Source organism: Hyla sarda, chromosome 2, assembly GCF_029499605.1.
Source record: "Hyla sarda isolate aHylSar1 chromosome 2, aHylSar1.hap1, whole genome shotgun sequence".
Taxonomy (NCBI): domain Eukaryota; kingdom Metazoa; phylum Chordata; class Amphibia; order Anura; family Hylidae; genus Hyla; species Hyla sarda.
Window position 1 is genome coordinate 435782039 of NC_079190.1, and position 14472 is coordinate 435796510.

A 14472-nucleotide genomic window follows, 5' to 3' on the forward strand; every position below is an offset into this window, starting at 1 on the left:
AATTTGTGAAGCGGAATTTGTGAACGGAAAAAAAATCCGCTTGGAAATTTCCGCCTGAAGAATGGCGGTTCTCTTTCTTCAGGCGGAAATACTCGCGGAACACATTGCAGTCTATTGGAGACTGCAGTGTCCACGCGGTCCTAGCGCCGACTGATTCAGTCGGCGCTGGCCGCACTCTGAATCTCCAGGCGGAGAATCCGTAGTCTGAACCTAGCCTAATTGTCTTGTTTTTCCCATAACAGCCAATCATAGCTCAACTTTTAATTTACAAGAGCTCGTTAAGAAATGAAAGTTGAGCTTTGATTGGTTCCTGTGGGAAAAACCAGAAAATTAAGGTTTCAGGCTGATTGATAAATCTCCCCCATTGTCTCTGTCCCAATGGAATGCTGGAAAAGGTCAGAGACTATAGTAAAATAAAAGGACTTGCACTACAGTACTTGGGTGGGGGGCACGGAGGTCATAGAAGCATATTACATGGTATTATAACTTGATCTCATGGGCTCGAAGGCTGAAGGAATAATAATTCTGGAATTTTAGTTTTAAAGTGGATTTCTAGGACTATAATACTGATGGATGCTCAGAATTCAAGTCATATTAATGGAAGTCCAACTCCCAGCACCCCCCAAAAAACCTAGTGCAAGAGGGCACAGAGGTCCAGCAAATGGAGCGTTATTAATTACGCATACCGTATTTTTCGCCATATAGGACGCTCCGGCATATAAGACGCACCCACTTTTAAATGCTGAAAATCTAGAAAAAAAAAAAAAAAAAGATTCTGAACCTTTAACCTGCAGATGTTGCAAAACTACAACTCCCAGCATGCCCGGAGTTGTAGTTTTGCGACATCTGGAGGTCCGCAGGTTGAAGACCACTGGATAGGAGGTAGTACTCATGTGTCCCCGCCGCTCCGGACCCGTCACCACGGCCCTGGATGTCGCCCTCCATCGCTGTCGCCGCGTCCCCGGGGGTGTCCACGTCGCTCTGGAACATCTCTGCTGCCCAGTATTCTCGCTCTCTGTCGCCGCCATCACGTCGCTACGCAAGCCGCTCCTATTGGATGACGGGACAGCGTGCGCGACGACGCGATGACGACGAAGGAGAGTGCCGGCCATGGATCCCGGCACGGAGCAGGCACCGAGGAGGCAGGTGTCCTGTAAGCTGTTCGGGATGCTGCGATTTAACCGCGGCGGTCCCGAACAGCCCGACTGAGCAGCCGGGTTAGTGTCACTTTAGTTTCAGACGCGGCGGTCAGCTTTGATCGGTGATGTCCTGTAGTGTTGCTCGCAAATATTCGCAATTCGAATATTATTCGCGAATATCGCATATTCGCGAATTCGCGAATTTCGCGAATATAGCGCTATATATTCGTAATTACGAATATTCGTTTTTTTTTTTTTTTTTTTCTTCACAGTACACAGTGATCATCCCTCTCTGCTTCCAGCTTGTGTGGTGTAAAGAAGGCTGTAAAACTACTGTGTGAGACTGTCGTGCGAAAGTTCGCATATGCGAAAATTAGCATATGCTAATTTTAGCATATGATAATATTCGCATATGCGAATTTTCGCAGGTGCTAATTTTGTATGTGCAAATTTTCACGTACGTAAATTTTCGCGTATGCGAACTTTCGCATATGCGAAAATAAAACGAGGATATAACGAATATGCGAATATTCGCGAATATATAACGAATATTCGTCCATATATTCGCGAATATTCGCGAATTCGAATATGGCCTATGCCGCTCAACACTAATGTCCTGTATTAGCCGCGGGTCCCGGCCGTTAATGGTTTTAATGTGTATTCGCCGTATAAGACGCACCAACTTTCCCCCCCCCCCCCCCAGTTTTGGGGAAGAAAAAGTGCGTCTTATACGGCGAAAAATACGGTATTTGGAAATGGCTGTGCATTGTACTGTATCTCACTATAGCTCAGTAACAATCAAGTGAACGGGTCTTAGCTGCAGTACCATACACATCCACTCAGAAATGTTTGGCGCTGGTTAAACAATGAGGGGGATGCAGCACTTTCTGGTATCAGCTGATTGGCATTGATGCTGGGTGTAAGACCACCACTTATCATGACAAGACACTTTATAGACTAAAAAAAAAACAATGTCACAATGTCATAATCTAAGACAAATTACGAGTTAATTTTATAGGTTACCCAGTTTATACCAAAAGCAGACTTTTCCTCTTTATAGTTATAAAATGCCATCAGTGAATTCTACAGATTGCTTGATGTACTGACTCACATCCTATTGTCTGTCACCAGCATCTGCTAACAACTCACTTATGTCAACTTGATATTGTTTTTGCTGAATAACATGTCATGAAAGCCTTATTTTCCTGCCTGAGAATGTCTCACTTTCTGGAAAAATAAAGCTGAAAAGGTCAAGAATTATTAATATTTCCCTGTGTTTTGCTATCTAATCACAATTCTCAAATAGCAAGCTGTCATTACAAAAAGGCACTACCATAGTGCACAGTAGCTAAATGTCTCTCTATGATTAATGACTCTGGACTAGTATGTAGGATCGGTCATTTAGGAGTAATCATTTCGCTCTTACTGTAGAATTATTATTTTAGCAAGGAGGATTAATAGGCTTTTGTGTCCTTAGATTGGTTTATGTCATCTCTCAGATGGTTTTATTTAGTTTAGTGTTGTTTCTAGCCTTTAAAGCGCACCTTCAGTAGAAAAAACATCATACTCCTGTTAAAGGGGTTGTCTGGCCAAATAAAATGGATATTGAAGGGAAAGCAGGAAGTGCTCTGTGGCTGTGACCGAACACCAATAAGATGGATGCATCGGGAGGTTGGCACTGTTGAGTAAACTTTATTTTTAGGCCAGCCCTAACCGAGACGTACACAATTTATTTTGTCAGACAACCTCTCTAAATACTCATACGCACTCCCCTTGTTTGGCTTTTCCTTTCAATGCTGAGCAATTTCTATTATAGACAGGAAGTTGTTAATATTGTCATGTAATAGGAAGAATAGAGCTGCCGCCCAGTCATGGTTGTCACGATGCCGGCTGGCGGGTAGTGGATCCCCTGTGCCAGAGAGGGATTGGCGTGGACCGTGCTAGTGGATCGGTTCTAAGTCACTACTGGTTTTCACCAGAGCCCGCCGCAAAGCGGGATGGTCTTGCTGCGGCGGTAGTGACCAGGTCGTATCCACTAGCAACGGCTCAACCTCTCTGGCTGCTGAAGATAGGCGCGGTACAAGGGAGTAGACAGAAGCAAGGTCGGACGTAGCAGAAGGTCGGGGCAGGCAGCAAGGATCGTAGTCAGGGGCAACGGCAGGAGGTCTGGAACACAGGCTAGGAACATACAAGGAACGCTTTCACTGGCACAATGGCAACAAGATCCGGCAGGGAAGTGCAGGGGAAGTGAGGTGATATAGGGAAGTGCACAGGTGAAGACACTAATTGGAATCACTGCGCCAATCAGCGGCGCAGTGGCCCTTTAAATCGCAAAGACCCGGCGCGCGCGCGCCCTAGGGAGCGGGGCCGCGCGCGCCGGGACAGGACCGAGGGAGAGCGAGTCAGGTACGGGAGCCGGGGTGCGCATCGCGAGCGGGCGCTACCCGCATCGCGAATCGCATCCCGGCTGGAAGCAGAATCGCAGCGCCCCGGGTCAGTGGATCTGACCGGAGCGCTGCAGCGGAGAGAGTGTAGCGAGCGCTCCGGGGAGGAGCGGGGACCCGGAGCGCTCGGCGTAACAGTACCCCCCCCCCTTGGGTCTCCCCCTCTTTTTAGGGCCTGAGAACCTGAGGAGCAGACTTTTATCTAGGATGTTGTCCTCAGGTTCCCAGGATCTCTCTTCAGGACCACAACCCTCCCAGTCCACTAGAAAAAAAGTTTTCCCTCTGACCTTTTTAGAGGCTAAGATCTCTTTGACAGAGAAGATGTCCGAGGAGCCGGAAACAGGAGTGGGAGGAACAGATTTGGGAGAAAAACGGTTGAGGATGAGTGGTTTAAGAAGAGAGACGTGAAAGGCATTAGGGATACGAAGAGAAGGAGGAAGAAGAAGTTTGTAAGAGACAGGATTAATTTGACACAAAATTTTGAAAGGGCCAAGATAGCGTGGTCCCAACTTGTAGCTAGGGACACGGAAGCGGACATATTTAGCGGAGAGCCATACCTTGTCTCCAGGGGAAAAAACGGGAGGAGCTCTTCTTTTCTTATCCGCGAACCTCTTCATGCGTGATGAAGCCTGTAGGAGAGAATTTTGGGTCTCTCTCCATATAATGGAAAGGTCACGAGAAATTTCATCCACAGCGGGCAGACCAGAGGGCAAGGGGGTAGGGAGGGGGGGAAGAGGGTGACGGCCGTACACAACGAAAAATGGGGATTTGGAGGAAGATTCAGAGACTCTGAAGTTATACGAGAATTCGGCCCATGGAAGGAGATCTGCCCAGTCATCCTGGCGGGAGGAAACAAAATGTCGCAAATAATCACCCAAGACTTGGTTAATTCTTTCTACTTGTCCATTGGACTGGGGATGATATGCAGAAGAAAAATTTAATTTAATCTTGAGTTGTTTACAGAGAGCCCTCCAGAATTTAGACACGAATTGGACGCCTCTATCCGAGACGATCTGCGTAGGCAATCCGTGAAGACGAAAAATGTGTACAAAAAATTGTTTAGCCAACTGAGGCGCTGAAGGAAGACCAGGAAGAGGGATGAAATGTGCCATTTTGGAGAATCGATCAACGACCACCCAAATAACAGTGTTGCCACGGGAAGGGGGTAAATCAGTAATAAAATCCATACCAATCAGAGACCAAGGCTGTTCGGGGACAGGCAGGGGATGAAGAAAACCAGCGGGCTTCTGGCGAGGAGTCTTATCCCGGGCACAGATAGTGCAGGCTCGCACAAAGTCCACAACATCCGTCTCCAGAGTCGGCCACCAATAGAAGCGGGAGATGAGTTGCACAGATTTCTTGATGCCCACATGACCAGCGAGATGGGAGGAGTGACCCCATTTGAGGATTCCGAGGCGTTGGCGTGGAGAAACAAAGGTCTTTCCTGGAGGAGTTTGCCTGATGGAGGCTGGAGAAGTGGAGATCAGGCAGTCAGGTGGAATGATGTGTTGCGGAGAGAGTTCAACTTCTGAGGCATCCGAGGAACGAGAGAGAGCATCGGCCCTAATGTTCTTATCGGCAGGACGAAAGTGAATCTCAAAATTAAATCGGGCAAAGAACAGAGACCACCGGGCCTGGCGAGGATTCAGCCGTTGGGCAGACTGGAGGTAGGAGAGGTTCTTGTGGTCGGTGTAAATAATAACTGGAAATCTTGATCCCTCCAGCAGATGCCTCCATTCCTCAAGTGCTAATTTAATGGCTAGAAGCTCTCGATCCCCGATGGAGTAGTTCCTCTCCGCCGGAGAGAAGGTCCTAGAAAAAAAACCACAAGTGACAGCATGCCCGGAAGAATTTTTTTGTAAAAGAACAGCTCCAGCTCCCACTGAGGAGGCATCAACCTCCAATAGGAAGGGTTTGGAAGGGTCAGGTCTGGAGAGCACGGGAGCCGAAGAAAAGGCAGACTTGAGTCGTTTAAAGGCGTCTTCCGCTTGAGGAGGCCACGACTTGGGATCGGCATTTTTTTTGGTTAAAGCCACGATAGGAGCCACAACGGTAGAAAAATGTGGAATAAATTGCCTGTAATAATTGGCGAACCCCAAAAAGCGTTGGATAGCACGGAGTCCGGAGGGGCGTGGCCAATCTAAGACGGCAGAGAGTTTGTCTGGATCCATTTGTAGTCCCTGGCCAGAGACCAAATATCCTAGAAAAGGAAGAGATTGGCATTCAAACAGACATTTCTCAATTTTGGCATAGAGTTGATTGTCACGAAGTCTCTGAAGAACCATACGGACATGCTGGCGGTGTTCTTCTAGATTGGCAGAAAAAATTAGGATATCGTCCAGATATACAACAACACAGGAGTATAGCAGATCACGAAAAATTTCATTGACAAAGTCTTGGAAGACAGCAGGGGCGTTGCACAGGCCAAAGGGCATGACCAGATACTCAAAGTGTCCATCTCTGGTGTTAAACGCCGTTTTCCACTCATCCCCCTCTCTGATGCGGATGAGGTTATAGGCGCCTCTTAAGTCCAATTTAGTAAAGATGTGGGCACCTTGGAGGCGATCAAAGAGTTCAGAGATGAGGGGTAGGGGGTAGCGGTTCTTAACCGTGATTTTATTAAGACCGCGGTAGTCAATGCAAGGACGTAGGGAGCCATCTTTTTTGGACACAAAGAAAAATCCAGCTCCGGCAGGAGAGGAGGATTTACGGATAAAGCCCTTTTTTAAATTTTCCTGGACATACTCAGACATGGCAAGAGTCTCTGGGGCAGAGAGAGGATAAATTCTGCCCCGGGGTGGAGTAGTACCCGGGAGGAGGTCGATAGGGCAATCATAAGGCCTGTGAGGAGGTAGAGTCTCAGCTTGTTTTTTGCAGAAAACATCCGCGAAGTCCATATAGGCCTTAGGGAGACCGGTTACTGAGGGAACCACAGAGTCACGGCAAGGGTTACTGGGAACCGGTCTTAGACAGTCCTTGGAACAAGAGGGCCCCCAACTCTTGATCTCCCCAGTGGACCAATCCAGGGTTGGGGAATGAAGTTGAAGCCAGGGAAGTCCAAGGAGAATTTCCGAGGTGCAATTGGGGAGGACCAAAAGTTCAATCCTCTCGTGATGAGATCCGATGCTCATTAGAAGGGGCTCCGTGCGGAAGCGTATGGTACAGTCCAATCTTTCATTGTTTACACAATTGATGTAAAGGGGTCTGGCGAGACTGGTCACTGGGATGTTGAACCTGTTGACGAGAGAGGCCAAAATAAAATTTCCTGCAGATCCAGAGTCCAAGAAGGCCACGGTAGAGAAGGAGAAGGCAGAGGCAGACATCCGCACAGGCACCGTAAGACGTGGAGAAGCAGAGTAGACATCAAGGACTGTCTCACCTTTGTGCGGAGTCAGCGTACGTCTTTCCAGGCGGGGAGGACGGATAGGACAATCCCTCAGGAAGTGTTCGGTACTAGCACAGTACAGGCAGAGGTTCTCCATGCGGCGTCGTGTCCTCTCTTGAGGTGTCAGGCGAGACCGGTCGACCTGCATAGCCTCCACGGCGGGAGGCACAGGAACAGATTGCAGGGGACCAGAGGAGAGAGGAGCCGAGGAGAAGAAACGCCTCGTGCGAACAGAGTCCATATCTTGGCGGAGCTCCTGACGCCTTTCGGAAAAACGCATGTCAATGCGAGTGGCTAGGTGAATAAGTTCATGTAGATTAGCAGGAATTTCTCGTGCGGCCAGAACATCTTTAATGTTGCTGGATAGGCCTTTTTTAAAGGTCGCGCAGAGGGCCTCATTATTCCAGGACAATTCTGAAGCAAGAGTACGGAATTGTACGGCATACTCGCCAACGGAAGAATTACCCTGGACCAGGTTCAACAGGGCAGTCTCAGCAGAAGAGGCTCGGGCAGGTTCCTCAAAGACACTTCGGATTTCCGAGAAGAAGGAGTGTACAGAGGCAGTGACGGGGTCATTGCGGTCCCAGAGCGGTGTGGCCCATGACAGGGCTTTTCCGGACAGAAGGCTGACTACGAAAGCCACCTTAGACCTTTCAGTGGGAAACAGGTCCGACATCATCTCCAGATGCAAGGAACATTGGGAAAGAAAGCCACGGCAAAACTTAGAGTCCCCATCAAATTTATCCGGCAAGGATAGGCGTAGCCCAGGAGCGGCCACTCGCTGCGGAGGAGGTGCAGGAGCTGGCGGAGGAGATGACTGCTGAAGCTGTGGTAGTAACTGTTGTAGCATAACGGTCAGTTGAGACAGCTGTTGGCCTTGTTGCGCTATCTGTTGTGACTGCTGGGCGACCACCGTGGTGAGGTCAGCGACAACTGGCAGAGGAACTTCAGCGGGATCCATGGCCGGATCTACTGTCACGATGCCGGCTGGCGGGTAGTGGATCCCCTGTGCCAGAGAGGGATTGGCGTGGACCGTGCTAGTGGATCGGTTCTAAGTCACTACTGGTTTTCACCAGAGCCCGCCGCAAAGCGGGATGGTCTTGCTGCGGCGGTAGTGACCAGGTCGTATCCACTAGCAACGGCTCAACCTCTCTGGCTGCTGAAGATAGGCGCGGTACAAGGGAGTAGACAGAAGCAAGGTCGGACGTAGCAGAAGGTCGGGGCAGGCAGCAAGGATCGTAGTCAGGGGCAACGGCAGGAGGTCTGGAACACAGGCTAGGAACATACAAGGAACGCTTTCACTGGCACAATGGCAACAAGATCCGGCAGGGAAGTGCAGGGGAAGTGAGGTGATATAGGGAAGTGCACAGGTGAAGACACTAATTGGAATCACTGCGCCAATCAGCGGCGCAGTGGCCCTTTAAATCGCAAAGACCCGGCGCGCGCGCGCCCTAGGGAGCGGGGCCGCGCGCGCCGGGACAGGACCGAGGGAGAGCGAGTCAGGTACGGGAGCCGGGGTGCGCATCGCGAGCGGGCGCTACCCGCATCGCGAATCGCATCCCGGCTGGAAGCAGAATCGCAGCGCCCCGGGTCAGTGGATCTGACCGGAGCGCTGCAGCGGAGAGAGTGTAGCGAGCGCTCCGGGGAGGAGCGGGGACCCGGAGCGCTCGGCGTAACAATGGTCACTGTTTCCTGCTAACTCACATTCTTCTTAATAGACCTCTTCTTCTCCCCCAACCCTGTTATCACACTCCTACACACAGACCAGATCAGTGCTGAGGCTGCTGTAATCACAGGTCTACTCAGCAAATCTGGCAGCAACATTAAGCATCGTGTTGCCCAGCTTGGATTGTGATGCATCAAGGCTGAGATAACTAAATGGGGTTGTGTTGCGACCACATTGCCACATGTAGGACACAATGGGACCTCCATTTAGTTACCTTGGCCACAACACTCCATGATCAAGCAGTGACATGATGATTTTTGGTCATGCAAATCCAAAATGTTGGGTAGTTCTAGCCTCAATAGGAGGCACTTTTAACAAACACACAAACAGCTCTGTAATTCCATGTTTAGGTAATGTATTTAAATTATTTCAGTGATATCTCCCTATATATCTCTGTCTATTTCTGCCCCATATTGAAATAAATGGAGCGTGCAACCTGCAGGTGTTTAAAGCTAATAGTAAGCATAGAGTACTCATACATTAAAGAGTACCTGTCATCATACCATATTTTCTAAACTAACTCAAATTATACTCGTTAACTACTTCTAACACCCCTCCTGCCCTTAAAAAATGTTTCCGAACTTTTAAAAGCTCTGTATCATACCTTTCCCCTTGTTCATATTATATGAGCTCCCAGCAGGAGAAAGCGGGCGTTCCCCAGCAGGCGTGACGTCACTGAAGCCTACGAGAGCTGCGCCTCGCCATGCCCCACATGCACACACTGAGTTTGGTCTCCTGCTAGACCGGGAGGAGACCAAACTAACTGTTTTACTTGCGGCAGGGATTAGAACAGAGCCACCTAGGGGCCATTTTTTCAATCACAGTAAATAGCAAAGTGTCTTATAATTACATAAGTAACAATGTATTAAAAGTTTAAAAAGGGTTAAAAAACTGTGTAGCTCACTTAGCATTAATAAATATACCCGAGGTGAACTGGCGTTACCTTCACCCAAAGGTCTAACAAATATTAATTAATGAAGTTGAAAATCAACTAGGAACCAGTCCTCAGGGTATATTAGATAGACAGAAAAGAGATGGAAAAAAGAGTGATCCTGATATACAAAATATTTATTTTATGTTACTAAAACACTGATACTCTCTGTCCCTGCTGGGCCCTAGCATGGGACACAGAAGTCAGTGAAAATAGAAATTAAAAATTACATTAATAAAATGATAAAACTTGCAACAAAATGGGTGATATATGGAATATTCAATAATGCGCTAAAAATAGCAAAGTGCTGTACTGTTCAATAACTGGAAAGTTCAACAGTCTTTGTGCTTCCAATAGATAGTAACACAGTTCAACAAAGTTCCGATGTATCAATCTCAGTAATAGTCATTGGGGATACAATGTAGCAAGTTGTCGCTTCAGAACACTTAATATACTGAGTGGATACGAGGTCTGGTGCACAGCACCACTCACCGCTCCTGACGCCGTCTATGGTAGCTGGCTGGACGGCTGATGTGGAGTTGTCAACCTCCGGCGATGCCCGATGTCTGTGCGGATCTCCTTCTCCTTTGGTCCTCGGCTGGCACGGATGGCACCGGCCTTTCAGGTGTGCCGTGGATCGTGAGTTGGTCCGGGGAGACAGCGGTGGTGGCAGAAAAGAAGTAGAGCAGCAGCGGTGGCGATGCGGTGGAAGCGGTGAGGGTAAGTGCGGCGTGCCTCGTGTGAACTGAGCGTTGTGCGCGCGTAGTATAGCGTGGTCCCGAAACTCGGGAATTACAGCAGTTGCAAGAAAATTATTCAATAGCGCTATATTGAGATGGATAAGATATATGCAAGTTAAAATCTAGACGCGTTTCAATGCCTCGGGCATTTTCCTCAGTAGAAATATATTTCTACTGAGGAAAATGCCCGAGGCATTGAAACGCGTCTAGATTTTAACTTGCATATATCTTATCCATCTCAATATAGCGCTATTGAATAATTTTCTTGCAACTGCTGTAAGTCCCGAGTTTCGGGACCACGCTATACTACGCGTGCACAACGCTCAGTTCACACGAGGCACGCCGCACTTACCCTCACCGCTTCCACCGCATCGCCACCGCTGCTGCTCTACTTCTTTTCTGCCACCACCGCTGTCTCCCCGGACCAACTCACGATCCACGGCACACCTGAAAGGTTGGTGCCATCCGTGCCAGCCGAGGACCAAAGGAGAAGGAGATCCGTACAGACATCGGGCATCGCCGGAGGTTGACAACTCCACATCAGCCCGTCCAGCCAGCTACCATAGACGGCGTCAGGAGCGGTGAGTGGTGCTGTGCACCAGACCTCGTATCCACTCAGTATACTAAGTGTTCTGAAGCGACAACTTGCTACATTGTATCCCCAATGACTATTACTGAGATTGATACATCGGAACTTTGTTGAACTGTGTTACTATCTATTGGAAGCACAAAGACTGTTGAACTTTCCAGTTATTGAACAGTACAGCACTTTGCTATTTTTAGCGCATTATTGAATATTCCATATATCACCCATTTTGTTGCAAGTTTTATCATTTTATTAATGTAATTTTTAATTTCTATTTTCACTGACTTCTGTGTCCCATGCTAGGGCCCAGCAGGGACAGAGAGTATCAGTGTTTTAGTAACATAAAATAAATATTTTGTATATCAGTATTAAAAGTTTAGTTTGGTGACAGATACTCTTTACTGATAGAATAGAAACTTTAATGTCTACAAGGAGGGGCATATCCTAAGAGGTTTGCATGTGGATTACTAAGACATAGGGGGACATTTATCATTGTTGTCTTTGGAAAGTGCATTTTTATGTACTAATTTTTCTTTTGTTTTGCTTATGAATTATCTCTGTGTGGCCCATCGACTCACCGGGTATTATGTTCACAGTTAGGAATTTTCGACTCCTCCTGGATAGGGAACACTTGCAGAATGGCGCGGTCGCTTGCTGGGAGATTTTCTTTAGGCTTCCCTTAGATCACCTCACATTCCTGCTGTCTCTTCTCCACACTGCAGCTCACACTGAGCTCTGCGCTAAGACTGAAGTTAGATTCTGACTCTAACTAGACTGAATAGCTCCCCCCCTACACTATATTTGGCTTATCTAGGGGGCCTCCCATTGGGCAATCAGGGTCACATGGGTACTCTGCATCATACCTCCTCACAGATATCCTGTACATTTCTTAAAGGTACAGTGCAAAACAACATAAATTAACAGGAAAAGATCATAACAAATATTTAAGCATTACCTGAGCAGCAGGGCCTATTGTAGGCACCTGAAGCAATGTTAACCTGACAGAACGCACTCCGGTACTGGGAAACCACACAGGGTACAATGAAATCTGAAGACTATCAAAGCATTCTGGAGGTAAATGTGCTGCCCATGAAGCTTGGTCTCAGGTCACAGGTCATGGGTCCAGGATAATGACCCAAAACACACAGCTAAAAATACCCAAGAATGGCTTAGAGCAAAACATTGGATTTTTCTGAAGTGTCCTGCTAGGCGCTTTAATACCTGCAGTCTGGAGAAGACACCTTCACACCTGAGACAGGTGGAGTGGTATCTTATGTGGAGTGGGCCAAGATACCTGGAATCAAGGGCAAATGTCTCATTGAGAGTTACAGAAATCACTGAATTGCAGAGACTACCTCAAAAGGCTGTGCAACAAAATATTACATTAAGGAACCATCATTTAGTGTTGTGGCGTGCGGGGGTGCAATGTAGGGCAGATATTGTAACCCTGGGGCAGATGTTATTATCCCCTTCTTGTCATGATGCCAGGGCGTGGTTTACCCTTAACCACTCGAAGGTAATACCGCTGGTCCTGGGATAGGCACGCGGGCAATGAAGACACCGACGCCAAGTCACAAACAGCGCTAGCTTTATTGAGGGTAGACAGGTGATACAGTCTATGCAGTACAGCCAATATCCCAAGGAGGTAACCAGTGACACAGGGGGACCTCGCAGGCTTGCTGGGACTTGCAGTATGTAGAGACACTTTAGTGCAGGTCACGGTGACTTTATAGAAGACTTGACTTGACTGACTTGATAATTGACATGAAGATGACTTTGAGCTTACTTGAGCTGACTTTGTGGCTGCAGACTTTAGGTTTGAGGCCTCCAATGCTCTGGACACACACTGAGACGACTGCACTGGACCTCAGCAGGAGCAAGAATGCTGGAAGAGAGAGAATGTAGCTCCACCCCTGGTTTTTATAGGGGTGTCTAGCAAAGAGCCCATAGGTCACTTGAGGTGTCACCTGGTCACTAGTTCCTCCTGGGTAACAAGCACATGGTCACAGTAATTACATGTGTACATAGGGGATAACACTGCAGTGGGCCCTGGGGACATAAAGGGGCTCTGCCTGACAGGGCAGGAGAAGGGTATGAGGAAACACCATCCTGTACTGGGCCACCACCAACTCCCCCTCTTTAATGAAGTCACCCTCGACGCCCAGTCCTGGGGGGCAGAGGACCGTAATGACCACAGGGGCCACAGACAGTTCCTGAAGCATTTCAAACAATGTCCATATACAGGTCTGGTGGTAAAAAACAGGTGAACAAAAGGAGTCCATGAGGCATAAAAATGTCCTTAAACACTCAAAACATCTGGAGGCTTAGTAACCTTGTCACTGCTGTAGTAACACGATTAAAGGACAATATACATGACTCTTTTGGATTGGGCTGCTGGAGGCTATTTACCCAACTCCTTGGCTACTTGGGTCCCTCGGTTGGACACACTTCCCCCCAGAACTCTACCTTCTGGCCAGTAAAGTATCCTGGGCACGTGGACACAAGAAAATATTAGACATTAAACATTCTTATCATAGATACTTGTGGACTGGTACTTACAGTAAATGCTACAGCCCTAATGTAAATATAGACATATGTACACTATTTAATATGGTGTTATTTACCTATGTGTGGTACATATCTTTTATGTGGGAAACTAATCCTTATACTGTTGTCCTGGCGGTGTGGTAGTAGTGACGTCCCTCCTGACTGGGTCAGGATACCTCCTATAAAAATTGCCAGGCACAAAAACATTGAACACTTTGAACTTGATGTACAAACAAGTTATAAACATTTTATTACATTATGACAATTATAGCACATTAGCACAAGTGTTGACTTGTGCAGAATAATGAGCAAAAATATATTACTATAACAGGATATATATATACACATAGGTCCATTGTACCGCTCTACAGTCCAGGTACATTAATAAACAATAGAACCCAAAATGACTTCCCCCATGCATGTATCTTATATTATTTTATGGGTGTCTATCGTGATCCTAGTAAAAAACCAATGGTGGCAACTCCTCTATACATCACATACCAAAAAGAAAAAAATGGAGATACCACTTAAATTAATAACACAATCTTTATTGAAACAAATATGTGACAAGGTAAAAACAACTCAACATGTGGAAGAGATGAACATACACACAGTGATTGGACTGCTGCAGAGGTACAATATTGACCATGTATTAGCTAGACAAATTAATTTTCCAGTATAGAATATCACTTGTACAGAAATGGATGTCTCATGCACCTTAAACCAAAATATAACAACGATAATAAGCCCCAATGTATAAGTTGTTAATAAATGAAAGTAATATATAACAAGCGGAAGGACCACATTTAATCAGGTTCAATTGTCCACAATATCTAGTGCAACTAAGTACTGGGTCCTGCTGCTTCCGAACCACCTCAGATGTGTAAAAATGCAATAGTAAACATGGGATTGATCAAGGTGCTATTAAAGTCCACACTGGAAAAGTGCCTTCGTGCTTACCCATTGCTTTCAGC

The 14472-nt window shown here is 47.2% G+C and overlaps 1 protein-coding gene across 2 annotated transcripts in view; it reads right to left on the bottom strand.

Moving 5' to 3' along the window:
* LOC130356953 (histone H2A, sperm-like) overlaps window positions 1-14472 on the bottom strand; it is a 191400-nt gene that overhangs the window by 20557 nt on the left and 156371 nt on the right. The gene's annotated exons all lie outside the window — the stretch shown is intronic.